Source organism: Zosterops lateralis, assembly GCF_965231275.1.
Source record: "Zosterops lateralis genome assembly, chromosome: 2".
Taxonomy (NCBI): domain Eukaryota; kingdom Metazoa; phylum Chordata; class Aves; order Passeriformes; family Zosteropidae; genus Zosterops; species Zosterops lateralis.
The window spans coordinates 99,552,353-99,573,457 of NC_139763.1; the positions used below are offsets into that span (position 1 = coordinate 99,552,353).

Sequence of the window (21,105 nt, forward strand, 5' to 3'; positions counted from 1 at the left end):
TTACTGCACAGGAAAAAAATGGCATTGTAAATCATGACAGAAGCAAATCTTTATAAAGTTCAGCAGAATTACTCAACTTTCCCTGAAATCCTTTGCCTTCTGCTTTAGCACTCATACAATTCCTGTAGGTTTTGGTAACTCCAGAAATATTTGTTTCAAGCGCATCAGCTACTGAGTTGACTACATTGTTTGCTGAGACACTTTCCTGGTAATTCCCCTTCAAAATATGACAGTTTGTTACAAGCCAAGAAGAGAACGTGGGAAATCAGCATGGTTTTGGGAGAGAATTGGATAAGAAAGCCTAAGATGACATCACACAATTTAGTTTTCATGAAAAGATGGTCTAAAGAGCTATATGGTAGTGTTTAAGACTACATCTGAGAAAAGAGAATATAGTAGGAAACCTGTTTGTCTGTTAGAGCCAAATTTTGAATCAAAGCTAACAGTAATTGAATGGGAAAAGCAAAATAATAAGTGAAGGTTTTTATTTAAAAATAAAACAACCAGTGATCTGTCACAATTAGGCTGCTGCATCCCAAAGATGGAAGATTTTCCTTCATCATGAAGAATTCCTTCCCCCGCAATGGGATCATTTAATACTCCTACCCTCTGAAAATAGTTCCAGCCACATCAGGACTATCCAGCCTCACCTCTGCATGTTGTTCTAGGGTTCTCCCTTTCTCCAAGAAGAGGTACCTTAGTGAGCACGTTTCACTGCCTCAAACCTTTGCAGCAACTCCAGTTCAGCCAAAGTGAAAATGAAATTTGAAAGGCAAGACCCACACAGTCACAACTCTTGTGTTGACACCTCTCCTCACCTGAAGATGGATATTGACCTTCCCATTTCAGCATGATAATAAACTTTGATAAACACCACAAGCACCACCTCGGCCGAGAGGAAAGTTAGTTCATGTTGGGATGGAGAGGAGAAACACCTTAGGAAGTTATTTTATTCCCAGTCCATTAGTAAAAGGTCTAGATAATCTACCAGATGAGCACTCTTTGTGCCACTGGCGTGCCTTTAATTACAGCTCCCGTAATTGGAGTTACTGCTTTAATAAGAGGGAAAATGCTTGATTTGGTTTGCTTGAAAAAATGAGTCCCATTAAAATTTAATCTCTAATAGCAGGCTTTATTTTGATAAGGGCTTTTTTTTTTTTTTCTTCAGACTGATTTTATATAGTGCTGATAGATATGTTCTTAGTAAGAGAATGGCTCTTACATTTAATGTAGATGTGATTGGCGTAGAAAAGGTATCACTTCTGGTACCTTCTAAATTGGGATACAGGCAGCTGTACTTTGCTGTCTGCCTCAGCCTCTTTTGCATTCAAGATGTTATTCTGGTAGTGTTTGGACTGGTTTTGCACAGTGAATAGGGGCTTTGTTTAAATTCATAACAAACTAGCACATTCAAGTCACTTCCACAAAATTCTCCTGAGTCAGAGAGAGATGCTGCTTTCACATCCAACAACTCAAGAAATTTCCAATCTCACTCTACAGTTTTTGTCTCTCTCCTGGAGTTTCTTTTGCCAAAGACATCAACATTATGTTTAAAAGAAGCAGCAAGGAAAATACCTTGTCTCAGAGAAGCATTCTAGGCTAACCAAATGTATATAGGAAGGAGGAGGATGTAGAGTTGGTCAAGAAGTTTGCCATAAATAGGTTTCTTCAAAAAAAGCTTTCACAGCCAAGGGACCATATGCCCATGCATATTTTTTTACTGAAAGGATATATACCAGATTTTCCAGTCCTAAAGTAAAAAAAAATGATTAAGACAGTACACAATGTAAAAGTGAAAAGAAATGGTAAAATTTGGAAAAATAACCAAAAGTATTAAAGATTATTGTGATTTAACTTTTGATCCAGCCACATCCTTTTCTCTCTTCAGAATACAACAATCACACAGACAGTTTAGGAATAATCTCAAAGATCTGAAGTCTTTCTTTCCCTCTGGTCACACAGTCCCTCTGAGTGTCTATATCCACCTGTTTCTTTAGCAAAAAAGATTATCCCTGGTTCTGGAGTAAAGCACCATAAGGCTAAAGATCATTCAGCTCCAGTGATACACCTGGGGACTTAACACCTGCCTCAGCCACGGGCAAGGGATAACTCCTGGTTACATATTGACCTGAACCACAAGCCATAATCAGTATTGATCACTGCAATAGAGACAGTTTAGAACTACAGGGAGGAGAGAAAAACTCTTCTCAAAGTGCAAGTATATCTCATTGAATCCAATTACACATTTAATAGAACGCCTGCTCACAAAATGAAGCTCTTCAGAAACTTTTATGGCAAACTGGAATCTAAAAAAAGACAAAAACCCTGAAAGAACAACTGAGCAGAAGGTGGAAAAAAATAGGTGAAACAACATTAGTCAAAAACTGTGAATTTTTACCTCCTTGAAAATTCAGTTTAACATACTTTTGTTCAAATTAAAAATTTCTATGTGCTAGACCAGAAAATGTAAGACATCTAAATTATTTTTCATTTATCTGTCAGATGTTAATAGGACACTGGAGACTTTTATGACAAATTGTGATGCAAACTCAACATTTTTAGGCAAATAAGTGCATAAAGGACTCCTCTGTGTAATGCATAAAAATACCAAAAAAAGTCTCTTTTCCCATATCTATCAGTACAGTGTTATGTACTGAAAACCCAAGAACAACCTAAACTAATCCATGCCTAAGCTAATTTGAATGTGCAAAATAAATGTATTCTGGCCTACCCAATTCCAACAATTGTGCTTTACTAGCACCTGTGCTGTGTCCAGTAGCAATTAACAGGGCACCTTGCAAGAGCATAATTGACATAAATCTCCTCACATTAAACAGCCTTCCACATCTGGTCATGGCACTTACAATGGTCTCTTGTCAATGCAGTATTTGGTCATAGATTTACTCTGTGAATCTGGGCAAACTGTTCAGGGTTTTCTGTACATTCATTTTCCATTTGTGTAATGGTAACAAGAATTGTTTTCTTACTATATGTGTCGTGGGACCATACAATTTCAAGGATGAAGTGTGCATGTAACTCCAGTCGAAAACATTGTGCCAGCAAAACAAAGAAAAAGCAAACCTGAAATTAATCACAGATCTATAAATGACGAACTCTTAATATTTAGGCAAGGGCTGGAAGCCATGAGCCATGCAACACATTTTCTAATTTGTGTTTTTCTGAGGCAAGGGAAATGAATTTCGTGATTGACAGGAGCTTACCCAAACAATGTAGGTTCCTCAGCCATGGCCCCTTGTGATCCTTAGTAAAAGTGATATTGGTGACACAATCATGAGGGCAGTCAGACACCACCAGGTCACATCAATACTTAGATACCAGGAAAGGAATTTTAGGAGTATTTTTCAGCAGCAAATACCCTACTCACATGCAGAGCTTCCTCAGCAACATTTTCTTTACCATTTGTGTGGTGACAGTAGCAGCCACTTTGGAGAACCATAAAAACAGATGACAAATACCGTCCTAGTAGAAATATCCACAGTGAATGTTATATAACGGAGATAGCTTGGTCCCAACCAGGATAGCCATTTCCAGTATGCCAGGTTTTGTAGTGCCAGTTCACCGTGCAGTCCTCTATGACTGATCCTTTTATCACTTTTCTCACTTTTCTCCTTTTCTCTATGACTGATCCTTTTCTCACTTTCATGAACTGTCTCCTAGTTTTCCTCACCTCGGCTGATGGTGCTTAACTTACCTGTCCTGTAAACACTTGTGCACTTACCCCTCCTCAGCTGTTCCTTGCTGCCATGACTTTTTCTCCATTAATCACCAGAAAAATCGGTCCATGAAGGACATCAATCATGTGTGCAGCTATAGGGTTTTTCCATAAAATATAAAGACTAATTTGACAGGCACACATTTTCACCAATTGTCTTAGTAAATCACTGCCATCCTACTTCCCTCCTTTGTCACTTAGCTTTGGCACTTTACTTTGTCAGCTCCACTTGCAGCCAGGTCTGTTTAGGCTGTGAGCTCCTCAGAAATAAGAGACTTGTTTTTCTGTACAGCCAGACACTTATTAAGTGTAAGGTTCTCTAAAATAATGAAGATTTTTCTCAAGTCTCCCTTGAGACATTGGTGAATTCAAAGTAGTTCCAAATAGACAGGAGGACATTGGTGCTCTCAGCCAGGAGGTCAAGGACTGAAAAGGCCATAAATAGTACCTATTTTGATGCATTTGAGAACAGTCAGCAGGAAATTGGTTCCATTCTCTTTTAAAGGGTTTTAAATAAAAGCACTTAACAGCAGCCAAACCCTGCTCCCACAAAAGTCAAAAGCTTTGCCTGGTATTAAACTGCACAAATGTTAAGTCCTTTCCAAAGTTCTCTCCCATACCTGGTTCATACTCAATCCATGTACATATGTATCTTAATGACTGCACTTCAGAGAGCATTACTAATAAAAAAAATAAATAAAGCCAAAGAAGATGCTAATATTTTTCACCTAATTTTTATTATATTCATTAACCATGCAGTCCTGTAAGCATTGCAGTATTTCCCACTCCAAAATAATATAAGAAAGTAAACATAAATGAAACTTTAAAGCATAAAATAAATGAAAAAAACCCAAAAATATATATTTAAACCTCTGAAATCAGAATACCAAAGCTACCTGTGCAGATATTGGCATTGCTGTAGTGATGCATCAGCTAATTAAACTCATCCTTGCTCTTTGTTGTGCAGCCCCTCTCTCTGGCATTTCAAGGACCATGGGCATGTGTGCCAGAAGGTGGTCCCATGTCCAAACCCACTCAGTGAAGGCAAACAAATGGACGTGGACTCAGTACCTGCATAGGTTGTAGAGTCAGCAGGGAAACAAGGTCTTAGCCCCCAACATTCCCCGTGTTTAACAAAATTGCAGCTGTTGCATTTGCAGAGCAGGCAGGTACTGCATTAACAATGTGCAGAAAGTACCCCAGGGAAGTGGAGGCAACAGCAGCACGAGTGCTGACTTCAGCTGCTGCCTCCCTGCTCCTTTCTTTCCAATGTCACTTTTGCTCTCAGGTTGCTCTAACTTTGGAAGTGAAGCATTATTTGAGGTGAAGAGTGTTCAGATTCATTACTCTGTTTTAGGCAACAAGTAAATAAGTGTGCCCTCCCCAAGAGAAGCTGTTATACCTCCCAATAGAGGGATGAAACTTTTACCAAGATGCTGCTTACATGGCACTATTGCATATTGAAATAGGGAGACTAGAGGTAAAAGGGTGAGAAACCTTTGTCTGGCAGAGTTTAAAACAAGGTGGTGGAGGTGGGAGGAGAAAATTCATTCCAGGTGGTACTGGCATCCTGTAGTCAAATGGGTCTTGCCCAGTAGAAAAGGTCTGCTTTTCCAGGAGCATCTTAAATTGCAGGCAACTTTAAAAGATCCCCCAAGTCAGATACCCAAATGTATTTGAAAATGTCAAGTCTCAGCAGAAGAAGGCTCAGAAGAAATCAGGCAAGGGTGCAGGTACCCAGGCAATTGACAGGTAGGTAGAAAACACAAGGCAGAGGAAGACATTTTCTTACCATAAAACCCACTGAAAACCAATAATAAAACTTCCCCCTCAAATGTCAGCTCTGCAGGACAGGGTTGTTTTTGCTTTCCAGCAAGTGTCGATGCAGCATTTAAAAAGGTACTTGGTGATTATTTTCCCTTTCCTTAGCCTAAGCTTTCAGGCAGCTGTGATCTAACACTCTTTTGTGCCTCCTGTGAAGAGGCAGACATCAGCCTTTGACAGTACCTGCTGGGAGAACATGACATTCTCTCCAGTAATCTTTTCTAACAGAGAGAAAACGACCTTTTGTGTAAAAGGCTTTCCTAGACTCATGCCTCAGTTTACCCAGTTGGACAAATATGATATTCAGAAGAAATCTAAAACCAGTTCAAACTAGGAAAGGATGCCAGCTTAGATCCTTACTCACTCAGCAAGAGTCACAGCAGGAAGGCCATGGAAGCTTTTGGTGAGGGCTCAGTGAGATATTTCAGCTGTAACCTGTTAAATTCCTTAGTGAAAGTAACTGTGATAGTGCAAAGCCACAGGGTCCAGCACTCTTGTTAACTTGCAACATAAACTTAAACTTTCCATCTGTTTTTAAGACATGAGTGAAGATATTCTGTCAAGAATTAACTGCAGTTTCCAGGACTGAGTTTGATAGGAGAGTTCACTATAAAACACCTGCCCCAGCCTCACTCAGAAACAGATGAAAATTAGACTGACCTTTCTGCTGCTTCACTAGATCATTTTTATTGCATGGAGATGTCAATTAAGAACTGGGATTTTATGAAAATCAGAAATACTCAGGCAAGGTATATGATCAAGTTACAGTATGTAATCATCAAAACTTTCCAAGACTGTTGTTTTGCTGGTGAAGCAAGTCCTGAGGCCAGTGAGTGAATGGCACAGTAATGCTCTGCTCTCTGACAGAGCTGGCAGGATTTGCCAAGCAGCAGGATTTGCTAATGCAGGTCCAGGTGCTGCTAGCCCTGCAGGTAAGCTGCTCCCTGCCCCTTCCACTCACTCTCTATCCTTTGCTTCCCTTCTCTCCCTTACCCCCTACTGGCTGCCCTTCATGCTCTGCTCCTCCTTCCTCTGCTGGCCAATATGGCCAGTTATTTCTCTCATCCATACATTCTCTTGCGCTTTTTTCTGTCAGAAATATCCATTAAAACTAACTATTGTATTTCAGGTCTGCTCAATGTTTAATTTAAAATCTCTCTCTTTCTCTCACTTAGATGTCCAAAACTCTTCTCAGTCTCTGGACTCCCCTGTCCCCAGCATAGCCCACAGTCTCCAGGCTTACAGAAGGCATTGCTTTTAAATAAGTTTTTAAAAATTATTTCTAACTAGCCAATAGTGAGCCATCCTGCCTTGACCCACAACTCCAGTGGGTCAATAGGCTCCCAGGCACAGTAATGGGTTCATCTTTAGATCCAATCTTTTCACTCCTTTCATCCTGGCCTTCCTAATAATTATTTCCAACTCAGACAGGTCAGACTTACGTTTTAGAATATCATTATTTTTCACTGCAACAGAGTATTTTTCACTTTCAAAAGCATCTCTGGGCAGCCAGAAGAACCCCAGACCATAACAGTGTGTGAAAATGATACTGGCTGTGGAGTACAGCACTTTGCAGCCTACAGCCACACGTGGCTGTGCATGGGAAGAAAAATGGGAACAAGGGGACAATGGCCTTGAACATGCAATTGCCAGAAGTTTAATGGGGCATAGAGTTAAAAGACAGTTCAGTTTTTTCTTTTTTTCCTTCTTTACTATAATGGTCCGTAATTGCTTCACTTCCTGAAAGTCTTAAGTCCCCTGGACTGGTGTCCCAGGGAAACATGCCAGTGAAGGGAGACAGAGGCTTTGCTAGCCAAAACCAAAATGCTTTCCTTCAGATCCCCAAAAACAGCTCCTGCTTTGCTGGGGAAGAAGTAGCCAAGGAAAGTTTTGTAGCTGTCCTTACTAGAGAAATAGAAATCAAAAGCAAATTAAAAAGAAATAAAAAGAGAATTATTTTTAGGAATTGTTAACTTTTAATTTATGTAGAGGTGATAAGGCATTTTCTGGGAGGCTGAGAATTAGAAAGCTGTATATGTAGTCACTATCTATTTATAGAAACTACCAACCTCTTCTCTGTTTTCCTGTTTCTCCCAAATTAGGAACCTACAAACACTTCAACTTCCTCTGAATCTTTGGGATGATTCAGGTGCAGCATTCAAAACTCCTCACACCAGGCTCTGATGGAGAGATATCACACACATTGTATACACAGACTCGGGCAGTATCAGAACAGAGTACAGACTATTTTCATCCATTAATAACCCTTTATATTATTGAAGGTTCTAATGCTCCCAAATGCTAAGGGAATGTAAATCTGGCATCTTAAATTATTGCCTTATATATGGAGACTGGGCTTTGCAGTCTGCTTCTGAGGTACACTTTAATAATCAGTTAGGGACTTTGACTTCAGAATTAGCAAATAGAAGTTTAATAACCTGTCTAGACCACAATAGAAAATAGTTTAAAAATTAACAATGTATTTAAAAAAAAACCCCAACAAACCTAACCCTTCCATTTTCTTTTTGAAAAACATGTTTTTTCATATTTATATATAATTAGCCACAAAAGGCTTGGGCCAAAGCCTTTGTCCTGTACTCTTCTTCTCACACTCCTTATGCTGATGGGCCAAGCCATGAGATCTTCACTGGCTCCTCTCCACAAGAGCTTTGCTGTTTTAAGGTGCTACTGTTCCTACTTCATGCTGCTTTTTACCATTCCATCACCAAGACTGGACTAAGAAAACTCCAGAGCATCCCTCTATCACCCAAATGCCAAATCCTGCTCCTCCTCTCCCACCAGGCCTTTGGCACTGACATGCCCAGCACCAATGGTGGGACATCAGCCTCTGGCACAGGGTGGTGCCACACACCTGCAGCACCCATCTTTCCCACTACTGCAGATGCTTTGGCTGTGCACAGCTCTCCTTGGCTCTAAGCAAAGATCCAAACACTGTCCTGTTTTTCCAGCTGGCTGTCAGAGACCCCTGCACATTATCTTCAGGGTTTTAATTAGTTGTTTGCTGTAAGTGTGCAATCCATTCCCAGTGTAATCACCCAGTGGCAAATATCCTGCCTAGGGAATTCCTGTCCTACTGAACTCATGCCAAAGATGCCAATAAACACAAGATCTTCCCTTAAATTTGGAGAGTCCTGTTCTTGACCTAAGGACGACTGAATTTTACCAAGACTGTATCAAAGGGAAGTGAAGCTACCTAAGACCATGAGAAAAAAAATAAAATAATAAAAAAAGAGAAATACATGCATTTTTCACATTTCCCTAATCCAGTTGCAACCCTTAATACATTTACTATTATAATGCTTACTGTGTTGTTGAAGTGCAAAGAATACAGCTCTTTTTGATGTTCTTATTCATATGCCTTTTGTGCTAAAACACTAGGCAGTTGGGGTTTTGTTGTTTCTCACAGAGATCAGTTTCCCAATCTTTTAACTGGCAAAATTTCCATTTGTTTGATCATTTTCATTTTAATATAAAAGAATCATGTTAATTCCAGGTGAATATACTTGTTTTACACCTTTCAGTTCTAAACTCAGTGGATTTATCTTGTTTATCTTCAGCCACATTCAGACTTTCTATTTCACTGTGAGATCATATATCACAGCTGAAGGAGTAATTTTAAACTGACATTTGCCTTTTGTAATCCTGTGTGGAATTGCCTAGATAGCTAAACTTTGTTCAGTAACTGAAACAGGAGGATGCAGATGTCAACAAATGGGTGACTCAGTCTCAGATGGCTCCACACAGGGTTATATCAGGAGCAGGAGGAGGTTTTTCTGAATGACATGTTGGCTTGGGTGCACTCCAAAGCAACAGAAGCACCAGCATCCTGGCTTACCCTGTCATATTGCAATATCCTGGCTCTGCTAACATGAGCTTAACAATGACACATTATTTGCCTAAAGCACAGCTTTTCATTGACACTTTATAAATTTCAAATAATCCCTTGTCTGCATACCTGAGGTTTGATATTTAAAACTGATGAGGACTTCAAAGACCAGCTGACAAAGTCATGCTGACATGAGCTGTCTCTCAACCTTACCAACAGTAAGGCACTTTGAGAACTCACTTTCTAAGCATATCAGATGGAAAAAATGGAGCCTCTATCACAGAGTGCCTTAGTTACACATGTGTGAAAGAGGAGTGGCTGCACACATGGCATGGGACTGCTGCTCCAGGAAAAAAACACAAAGGGACCACTCAGGCATTTGTGTGGAAAGCCATACTGCAGAGAGAGCACCTCTTTTCTTAATCTTAAAAAAAAATCGACCAAATGGTGCAAACAGCAGAGAAGTTATTTGCACTCTGGGTCTCTACTCTAGGTCTGCAGAAAGAAAGGACTTTAAGGTATGATCTATTAAAGCAATCACGGCTTTTAAGGTGAAGCGGAAAGTTCAGCCTCCATGGATGACAACTGTCCTTTGTCACCAGAGAGCTCAGAAGGAAAATTTATTACTCTCAGACAAAAATTTATGCTGAACTGGAATCATGCCACCAGAAGAGCTGTTTGCACAGTTCTGCTTTAATAGTTACTGTCTTGAGACTTGGGTGAAAGCCTAATAATATGACATGGTGTACAGAGCCCCCTCCAATTTAGCCACTTGACTTCTCACATCTTTTCTTGCCACCTGAAATCTTGTAATAGTCTTAATCAAAGGTCACAGGAGACACAGATACATAGGCAAACTTTATATATGGCAAGGCAAGGTTATCACACCTGATAAATCCAGGCCCTCTCTAACATTTCAGAATCTCTCAGAAGAGAGAAACTGAACTTGGAGTAATTCCCATTTTTTAAAAGCAAATTCTTATAGCTACATGCATTCATACTCCTATATTTTTACATATGTATATTTACGTACACGGTACATATTTGTATAAATTTATGCATATATAGTTACACACACCATATATACATATATGCACATTTCATTTCAGTAGGTTCTAGGAAGACTACAGCTACTCCTCAGTTAATTTTTTCAAGTAACTCAAAAACCAATCTTGAAAAGTACAGGAATAAAATTAATGCTTCCCGTTTTCAGTCCAGATGAATAAAATACCTCCCTCTTACATCGCAAAGCTGAATAATTCATTTTCAAAACAAAAACCTTCTCGAGTGTGTTTTGAAATGTTAGTGGGAAATACATCATATTTCATTCTGCCCTAGCTTTTGCTGTCTTGCTCAATATGACAAAAGTCACCAGCAAAAGAACAGGAATAAACTGTTGTCTCCTGGAGGATAAATCCTCTCACATCATTGCTGTGAGCCATCTGCCATGCATTTTTAAGCATCTTGCCCCTAACATCAGTATTAAGTGGCTGCAGTGAGCACTCAGCATCCCAGGCAGTTACCAACCAATTGGACGGATTTCTGGAGAACACCACTCTAAGAGTGCCTTTCTGGGGTGAATCCAGTAGGAATGGCCGTGCATTTGGAAAAAAAGGGGTCATCAAGTGGTGAGGCTTTTACAATGGTGCCGACTATGGCTTTCAATTATGTTTAGCATGTGAATATGTCACATTTACTACCTGAGGATTTTAAAATAATTTTAGCTTTAAGGGAAGTATTTAGCTGATGGATAAAATAAGGCATACAAAAGGTGAAAAAATCCCTCCAGCTGGCCTGCCTGGCTCTGGTAGATCTGCAGGAAGGGAATAAGACACATGGGACCATTTCCTCCATATGCATGTATTTCATGATTCAGTATATAACCTCCTTCAGCCTCCTCTGGTCTGTTCCTTGGAAAGAGCCACATGATGCTCCCAAAAGCTGGGGATGCTCTTCACGGCATTACCACTGTAACAAAACTGGGATGGTACTAGAAGATCTCTGCTACGAACACCTCTTACAATTGGTGAAACAAAACTCTCTCAAGCTGAAACAGATAAATAATGGGAAAAATAAGCCTTTTCAGATGAAAATTCTGACAATACCATGTCCACAAGAAAAATACTAGAAAGTTTAAGAATATATAGTAATCTTTTGAGTCTTTGTATCTTCTCTGCTTATCCCATCACACTTTATCATGGACAGTCCCTGTACTGCAGCCATGCTCTTTTTTTTTTTTTTTCCTTTGGTGGGCTTCCTGCTGTATTTGTTGCAGAGAAGCATATTTGCTTTTTCTGTGCAACACTATTTCAACTTGTGTCCTCTGTAGCTTTCCTGCTGTTTATTTTTCTTTCACATTTATCACTCTACTTTCCCTTCTACCCCTTACTTTTGGGCTTATTCTGGTTTGAATTACAAAGAAATGATAAATTCCATTGAGTGTCGTTAAAAAATGTTTCTTCTTGTATTCTGAGGTGTTGACCCCATTGTAGCTGAAGGCTCTTTTCAGATCTAAATGCATTTCTTCCAATTTGACCTGCTGTCTCACATGTGTCCTTTAGTAACATGATTTTAGAGCAGAAAAGACATCAAGATCCACTGTGGGATGTAGAAAAGACCATAACCTTACAAAGTGAGTTTCTTTCTATTGCTTTTGACTATGTGTGATTTTGGGGATGCTTCTTCATTCACAGGAACACTGAGTGATGCACAGGGTCTCATGTTATGTGAAGGAGCCTTTCTTTGTAACAAATATGAATTTGACCTCTCTTCCTCAAAGTAAGTGACATAATTCCAGCTGATATTGGCCACAATAGGAGCAGAATAATGTTTTGACACTTACACTAAGAGAGGAGTGTATAGAGACAGGAAATACACAATCGTATTGAGAAGCACATAAAGCAAGTTATAAAGCTCTGGCATAGTAATAACTGAGCTGCTGAGTTAATTTGTGCCCTGTCAAAGAAAAATACCATTTTATAAATACATGCAAAGGTTCATGCAGGGGGACATTTGATCCTGGGAAGCTATCTCAGACACAATGGGTTCATTTCCTTCTTTTCCATGTTTGCCCTCATTTCCTGGAAAAAAAGAGTGTTTTACTTAGAAGGATTGCCTGCCCATGGTATAATTTATGTCACTGGTAAATCACTTGCCTTGTGAGCAAAAGGGAGTTTTCACTCTCCTCTGGCTCTGGAACCTGTTTTCTAGGGCAGCTGTCACTGCTTCAGGAGGCAGTTAATACAACTTTTTTCCTATTTAAAATTTACTTGTTTACTCTTTAAAAATCCCATGCTCAAAAAAAGTTGAATAATGTAGTTTCAGTTTAGCACTGGCTCAATTTTCTTGAAATCAAAATCTCCGTCCTCCATACAATATCAAACATCCCTACAATTTAAATACTGAATAAGCATAATTCTTAACATTTCTGAAAGCCCAGCAGAGTTATTAGTTATTAGATTTATTAGTTATTAATATTCAGTTATTAAACTGACCTCATAGCAGGTGATTTCTGGATGCCCCAGGAAAACAATGCCTTTTCAGCCCCACAGCAATCAAATTTATCTGAACTTTCTGCAAACACTACCTTTGCACCAAGATGACAATGACCTGGTTGATTCTTCTCTGTTCCATCCTAAAGTACTGGCATAGCCATGCTGAAAAACCGACCTTCTTGAGCTAGAAATAAGAGAATTCATCAATGTACAACAGACTTATCAGTTCTCTCCCCTTTGACAATGAAGAAGACTTATTAGTCAGGGGCTGAAAGGCTAAAAACCATGGAGAACTGTTCTGCTTTCAGTCAAATTCACAATACCTGACTACCTGGAAATGGGAATCAGTGGGAGAAAAAGCACTCTGAAGTTTCTTTTTTGCTGCCATTTGTTGTTGCTGCTGGGAGATGACAGAGCTAATATGGTTAAGGGAAAGCTGTTTCCAGCCATCAGAACTTTGACTCAAGCAACACACAAATCATGACACCAATATTGGCCTACATTCAATAACTGATGTGATATCTGCAGTTCAGGTAACTGTTTCTTGTCGTGTACAAATTCACTGGGGTGAGGGGTGAGGGAAAGAAGTAAAAGAAAGGGAGAGGAGATGAAGAAAAAAAAGGCTTAATTTTATCACAGGCTTACTCTTGCTGTAGGAAACAGCAAAATCTCCCTATTTCCATTACCTGTGACTACCTTGAAAAGAAAATTCACCACAATGTTTCCTGTGTGCAAAGGTCACCAGTGGCTGAGTTACACAGTCAAGTTAGAGCAAGCCAGACTCTGTTACCTTTTCTTAAGATTGGTAAAGTAAGTGCTTTGGAGTGAAAACCATGGAGATTTAAGCACAAACGTATTTCTAGGTCCTGGACAAGATGAGATTAACTGTGTATATGTGTGAGAGAGAAACCTTTCTCCACCCCTAGTTACTTCCTGATCTGCTGAATATTTATTCAAATACTGTAAATACTTATACCTTTTGTTTAGGATGCAGAGACTGTCAAAGTCAAACCTCATTAAGCAACCAGTAGACATCTCCATTGCAAGGAACAAGTAATGACAGCAAGAAAATCTGATAGCTTGTCAAAGAAAAAGTGTGCAAGACATGCAAGGACAATGGCCTTCTTTGCTTCTCTATGACAGAGCAGGAGTCATTATGTGCTCACTCTTCTTTGACTCACAAAGAAGACTTTGACTTCTTTGTAGTCTTGAAGTGAAAGTGTGACATGGGGCAGAAGGCAACACCTGGAGAAACAAGCCAGATAAGAGAGACAAGACATGGTAACGTGAGCATTATCAGTGGGAATGTACATGCATTCTAAACAGCCAGTAGTGAGCCCTGGACTTGAAGGCAGAGCTGGCAGTGCTTATGAGCACACATGTAATACCTGCTGTCATCAGGGCTGCACTGCAGAAAGATAGTGGCAATCAGAGTCTCTTGGAACACTTAATGTGAGGTATATATATAAAAATGTCAATATAAAAATGACAATAATATGGGGCAACCAAATACTCATGTCAGGAGTTCTGGCAATGCACAGTACTGTGATATGTTTTCCAACATAAATAACTGTTTATATTAAAAAGGAAATTAAAAAAAGAAAAAAAAATAAAAAAGGATTTAAAGTTTTATATGCTATCTTTTGCATGTGTCTTCTGTGTACATGCGTCTATAGATATAAATATGAGTGTAAGCATTAAATGCATGTGTTAACATATGAATGCCCCAAATAACATAAAATTGAGGTAGACAAAAGCTCTCTTCCAAAAGCAAAAGCACAAGGAGAAGCCCACAGAGTAAAATCCAGAGGGGAAAAAAGGAGTTACAGATGAGGAAATCAGTATCCTGTGCATAACACTTGTGCGATACCAGGCCTGTGTGTCTGTAGGTGAAACTCCTATCAGTGTTTCAAAATGCACCTGTAAAACAGGTCAGACAGAATCTCTGTGCATGGTGGTTGGGGAAGAGAGTGGAGCTGAGCCAGCAACAAACAGCCTCCTTGTGATGTAGGCTGAGCCAGTTCAATAGTATTCCCAGAGTGGCAAAGGCCCTCAAATCTTTGTAACTCTTTGATAATTGCTTCACTGAATTCATTGTGGCAGGCAAACAGCAGAGTTTCTTGCACTGTTTTTGTTCCTGGTGCTCTCCAATAAATTTATTGAATTTCTGAGTGAGATAAAAACTCCTTTTGAAATGCATTTAAAAAAAAAAAATCTGATTAACCTCTCTTCTATTTCAGGGTCATAAATAACTCTGATGCTCAGAGATGGCTGCAACCTTCAAGACAGATCACCCAGCAAGGAGATGACTTCCACCTTCTGGATATGCAAAACCTGGATGTCTAAGCATGCAATATCCTCTCCTTCTTCCATTTAATTTAATGCCTCTGATAATATTTTCACAGAATAAGCTAAACTAGTTACAATGAAATGAGATGTTGACTTTTTTATCCGTAATAAGGTTTTTCTTGATTTGAAACCTGAAGATAAAAGAAGTTCCTTGAAGCAGAACTGTTTTCTAAATCTGCTCATCAGTAAATTTGCCTGGTTCACCATAAACAAGGTCTCTGTTTATTAGTTCATCAGGTAGGTTATGAAGCCACTGTTTGCAAAACCTGTGAAGAGTCCCATTGGCAAGGTAAAATCCTATTAATAAAACTGATGCAGCTGAGGAAAACCAGACAAACTTGGAGCCTTATATTCTTCTATAACAATGTTTTCATACATTAGAAACTAATCAGAAATGTACCATTCCTCCACAATTTGTCTCTGGCTTATTACAGCTTTACCACTAAACCTTGTCTAAGCCATAATAGAAAGGTATCAAGTTGTGGTGATTTTGCTCAGAAGTGTCAGAGAGTTTTCAGGGTTGTTCTAACCAACACTTTTTTTCTGAAAAGATGCTCTAAAAGTAATAACTCATGCATGCTTCCCTGACAGGGGAGCAAAAGTTAAGATAAATAATTGGAGAAATTAAACATCCTCAGAAAGCAGAGAGAGGAAAGAGGCAGAAGAACGACAACCAGACATCTATATAGCACAGCCAGACCACCTATACATTGCTGATAAATAAATTCTGTCTTGCTTGCCTCATCAAGACTCAAAAACTCAGATAAATACTAGCAGCCAAAGCAGGGGCCATTGTGTGTTTCTTAATGGTTTTTTTATGATGATTATAGACTTGGAATCCAGTAAATTTGAACCTGCTAACCACAACTCCCATAATTTCATCACAAATTACTTAACAATGCTTTTTTGAGGAGATTTAACTGCAAGTTGTCCTTGAGATTGACAACATTCTTCTTGCAGACTCAAACACTTATTAAACAGAGCACTATTACATTTCTTTTTGGTAGGGTTAATTTTCTGCTGCTTTAACTCCTTGTACTATCTTCCCAAGTGCCAGCCCACCATTGATGCCAGCAGAAGGGAAGAAATGTGACCATTTGGTGGAGATGGTTACTAATTTGTTTCTTCAGAAGAAGCCCTGGAGTTCAGTGGCCCTGTGCAAGGGCACCATCACACCCCTCTTGGGCTCACCAGACCCAACAGAGGTGTCACCCACCCTCACACAATAGCTCTGGATCCAATGGAGCTGCTGATGTCATCTTTAAGGTGGCAACGTTCTTTTGTGGAGCAAACCTCTACTGCCTCTCTGCAAGTCAGGGAACAGCATATATTTGGGATGCAAACCAAGATTCAACATTTTTAAAAGAAATTTACTAATGGGAACTGCTTGTGACTTGAAGGTTAGTGCATTGCTGGTATGGTTTTGCAGCAAGGCACCTAAATAGGAAGAGACCTTAGAAATACAGCTTTGGCACAGATGAGCTCATGATTTCAGATTGCTCCTTGCTGCCAAAATATATACTTGCCTCACATTTGCAATGAAAGAGTTAATATAATTGTTTTCCTCATCTAGTCTAAGGCTTTTTTTTTTACAGGGCTTAACCAAGCTGCATCACTTTCTCATTTATACTAGAACTCCCAAAAGAGTCTCCTGTTGCACACTGTAACCACACTCTGGAAAGTTATTAATAAAAGTGTTTATTGTTTTAACCCTGGGTGACCAAACCCAACTTTATGCCCTGTACTAGTGCCCCTCTGAACGATTCAAGGGAAATTAATGCTATTTATCCTGAGGCTGAGAAGCAACAGGAGAATTAGCATGCATGTCACTGTGTTCACATCCCTGCAAAAGTTGACAATTCTATTTGCAAGTATAATTCCAGACCGTCCAGGGAGATGACAGACAAGCAGGTGCAGACTTGCCTGAAAAGGAAGCTGCTTTAAGGCTGCACATGTAACACAAACAGGAGGAATCTCCCCTCTTCCCTGGGAAGATTTTAAGGACACGATTTTATGTATTATTTGACACAAACCTGAGTATATTAAAGAAGAGAGGCAACAGAAGGCAAACAGAATATTAGCCTGTGCATCCTTTCCAAGACTTGTGTCTGCCAAGGCAGGAATAGCCTTGTTGTCTCCTCTGGAAAACTGGGGAGCTGAACACTCACATTATAAAGCAATGAAAGAAGGGCACTTACTATAATTATTCAGGGAAAACACTGATGGTGCTGGAATTCACTAGCAAGGAACAGCTTTTGTAGCTGGCCAAATGCAGGGGGGAAACTTGACAGAGGCCGTTTTGGCAGAAAAACTAGATGTTATGTTCAGTGTATTCTGAACAAGTACTTGGCACACAAAGTGAACTCAGTTGAATGTATTCAAGAAGCAACAAGCTGTGAAATGTGTGTTTAGCTTAGTAGATTGGCAACAGTGGTTTCAGTCAAAGAAAGGACCACCTAGTTTCTCCTGTTTGGAGGTCTTACCTACTACAGTTTGTCACAGACAGATTATATACTGTTCAAATAGTTGGGTTTTTTTCCTGTAATTTGTCCATTATTATTGGCAGGGTTGATTTCCCAGTGAAACATTTATATTAGTCAGAAATTAAATATCTTGGTAATCCTCATTACAAATTGTCACTGCAGAACATGATACATTTTTGCTTATTCATCTGTCTAGAATTTTTTTTTTTACCTCTGAGTCAAGGCCATGGACATGGAGGTTAAAAGGCATCTCTGCTACCCCTAGCACTGCTGAGGATCAGGGAGCCAAGTAGAAAGAAGGTTTTACACCCCAAGTGTTTGCAGGGAGGCTTGCCTCCAAGGAAGAGACACTCACAGAACTCCTGTTCACTTTTATCCTTCAATCTGATTTGTTTGGGTGACAGCAGCTGATGGGACAAACCACAGGTGAGAGCAAACAGCAGTTCCAGGCTGTGGCTGACAGAAAAGCTGGATAAAGCCAGATGTGCCTGTGGGACCCTCAGAGCCTGCACCATGCACAGCCTGTGTGGCAGAACAGCACTGGGGCTGCTGCTCAGGATGTCTCTGAGCATCTCTCACACAGCATGAAGGCAATTTGATTCAGGGAAATGAACAGGTACAGGGATGTGTTTTCCTCAGAACTAATCCCTAATGTTTCTCTTATCCATTAATAGAATATACACCAATTTAATAACGTTTTTACTCCTCCTTACATAAAAGGAGATGCAGGTTTCTATTTTGTTGTTGTTGTTGTTGTTGGGGTATTTCCCCCCCCACCCCCCCCCCCCAAATAATCTCTATTGAGAATATTCATAGCAAGAGTTAGAGAAATTTAGACTAACACAACAATAAATAAAACAAATCTTTCCTATTTAACAGTATGCTTTTAAAAAAAACATAGTTCTTATTTTTGTTGTTTCTGTGAAAGAGGTAAATATGTTTCTCCAAAAATTTACCTCACTTTCTCCAATGTTATGATTAGATGCATTTCTTCTAGTTATTTATTGATTCCAAATTATTAACTAGGCTACAAGAACTAGTTACATCTGCATTTTAGAGATAGATATTCTTCTTCAGAATAATATATAACATTTGTCTACTGACAAGCAAGAGTTTTATATTTAAAATTTAAAATAATTGAAATATGAATTTTGGGTGTACCGTAATAAACTTGTAAACAAATTTATTATTTTAAATGATACTTTATTTCCAAAGGGGTTGGTTTTTTCCACTAATTGAGGAGGAAAAATTATTTTATGAAATGTAAAATGATGCAAAGCTGCACAAGCTTGAACTGTTCATTTGCTTGCATTTTAAATTTCTCTTCAAACAATATTTTCTACAATTCGTTTTTACTATCATAATCTTAATTCTGTCTTCTCTACTCCCCCATAAAGCTTGAAAATATTGGCATAAGATCTGATATTTAAAAACAAAACCCCCTGAAATGTCATTGGGCTCCTTCACATTTGCTCACTGGCTTCTTTTTGTGGGCCCTTCTTCAACTCCAAAGACATTTCTGTGGGGCCACTTGATTTAAACATACGCCACAATTTCTCACTTCCCTACATGACCCTGACATCTGACTCTAAGCAAAACACCTACTATTAAAAAGATGTGATGCTATCATGATCTAACAATGATCAATTAAACCCAGGCCTGAATTCTAATGAATTTCAAGGGACAGGCACTTCTGTTAAATGCTGATATACTGACTCAGCAGTGCTTAGCAATACGAATCTGACGTCTGGATTGTTTTTACATTCTTTCATACACCCCCAAATTTAACATCCAAATCTGTTTTGGCCTCCTCTGAAAAGTCTCTGCCTTTTTAGTGTGTTTATATTACTGTTATAAACTTACTGACCTGCCCTACTGCTATGTGCTTAGCCCAGTTTATGCCATCCTTGCACTCTAGAAGTTATTTATTAATTTGTTCTTTATTTGTGAAGCTGATTACTACAAGTGGATGCATACAAAGGCCAACAAGACAAACCAAACCAGGCACAATTAAGAATCAGTGCTGTTTGCAGGTTTCTAACCAGTGTAAAAGAGTGCTGGCATTCAAGCAACAGGCAGCATCTTGTCACTTAAAATACAATATATTAAGCACAAGATTAGAGCAAACCCCACAAAGTATTCAACACAGTGCATCTTCCCAGGAATTCACTGGACCCCAGTTCTATTGTCATGGCATCTTATGAAATTGAGTTATTTAGCACTCACAGCAGATTAAGTGAGGACAGAAACTGCAGAAGTAGTCCACTTACAAAAGCCCCATTCACCCCATTGAGCAGAAGTTCAGCTCCTTTATTTGAAATAAAATACAGTACTCAACCAAAAAGCAAACCCAGACTCAACTACCTCAAACAGCTGAAGCATTACTGAAAATTGTCATGTTAAAGTCCTCCATGACCTGAGCCAAGGGCCAAACTCACCCATGGTGCGATGCTTTTGACTTCAGTGGAGTTGTGCTGGCAACCTCCTCAGCTGTACTTGGCCCAGTGCCATTATTTATGCAAGGCTGTGCTGTGTCTTCCCTTGATAAATGCCAGCACTGTAGAGCTCTGAAAAATAAAGAAGAAACATTCTTCAATAATCACAACAAGACAAGAAGCGCAGACACACAAACTGCAGCACAACAGATAAACAAGAATTTAGATCTGTGCTATGTGCAAGCACTTAGTAGAAGTTTTTTCTTGTATTTTAAAGAAGAATTTATTGTCATAACTAGCATGAGCTTCTTTCTAGTAAATGGACTACGATTTGACTCTTTCATCTCTGCTTTGAGGCACAATTTTTCAATTAAAAATAGAAGCAGGATAAGACAAATTCTGACGGACTTTTTATGGAGAGACACTGGCCTGCAGTTTAACAGACTTGAGGGAGGACTTGCAAATACACTTTCAACATCTTTAAATTTGGAAATATTTATCAGTGCTATATGAGATATGAAGCAAAGCAAAATCTTCAAGACTCACAGGAACCTGGTCATTAGTTTATATTCAGGTCATATGCCTGTCATGTTACCAGAGGTTGTTACTCTTTACAAAAGGCTGTTACTCTTTACTAGAGGCTTTAGAAAGCCTTTAAATATAAACATGAAGGCTCTAACCTACCATATTGCTGAATTGGTGTACGTGATCTTAACACACTTGTAAGGCAGTAGAAGGCACTAAATAGCACCTACAAATCAGGCTGTGGCACCTGTTTCTCAGGAGCTGAGGAATTCAGTGTAAGCATGTAGCCTGGATGAGGAGCAGGGAGTGCAAATTCCCCCAGGAGCTCCCTAAAGCCAACATTTTCCATTTCCTATATGCTGGTGGTTTTTTTAACAAATCAGTCCCATATGTGTACCTATTTATACATATGTAT

At 39.2% G+C, this 21,105-nt stretch overlaps 1 long non-coding RNA gene across 1 annotated transcript; it reads right to left on the bottom strand.

The window, feature by feature from the left end:
• Positions 1–4,335: 4,335 nt before the first annotated feature.
• LOC310906155 lies at positions 4,336–20,681 on the bottom strand. The gene is made up of 3 exons (XR_014589363.1): positions 20,574–20,681; positions 20,169–20,297; positions 4,336–4,804 (listed from the first exon to the last, which is right to left on the bottom strand). It is a non-coding gene; the product is annotated as an uncharacterized lncRNA (long non-coding RNA).
• Between the last annotated feature and the right edge of the window lie 424 nt (positions 20,682–21,105).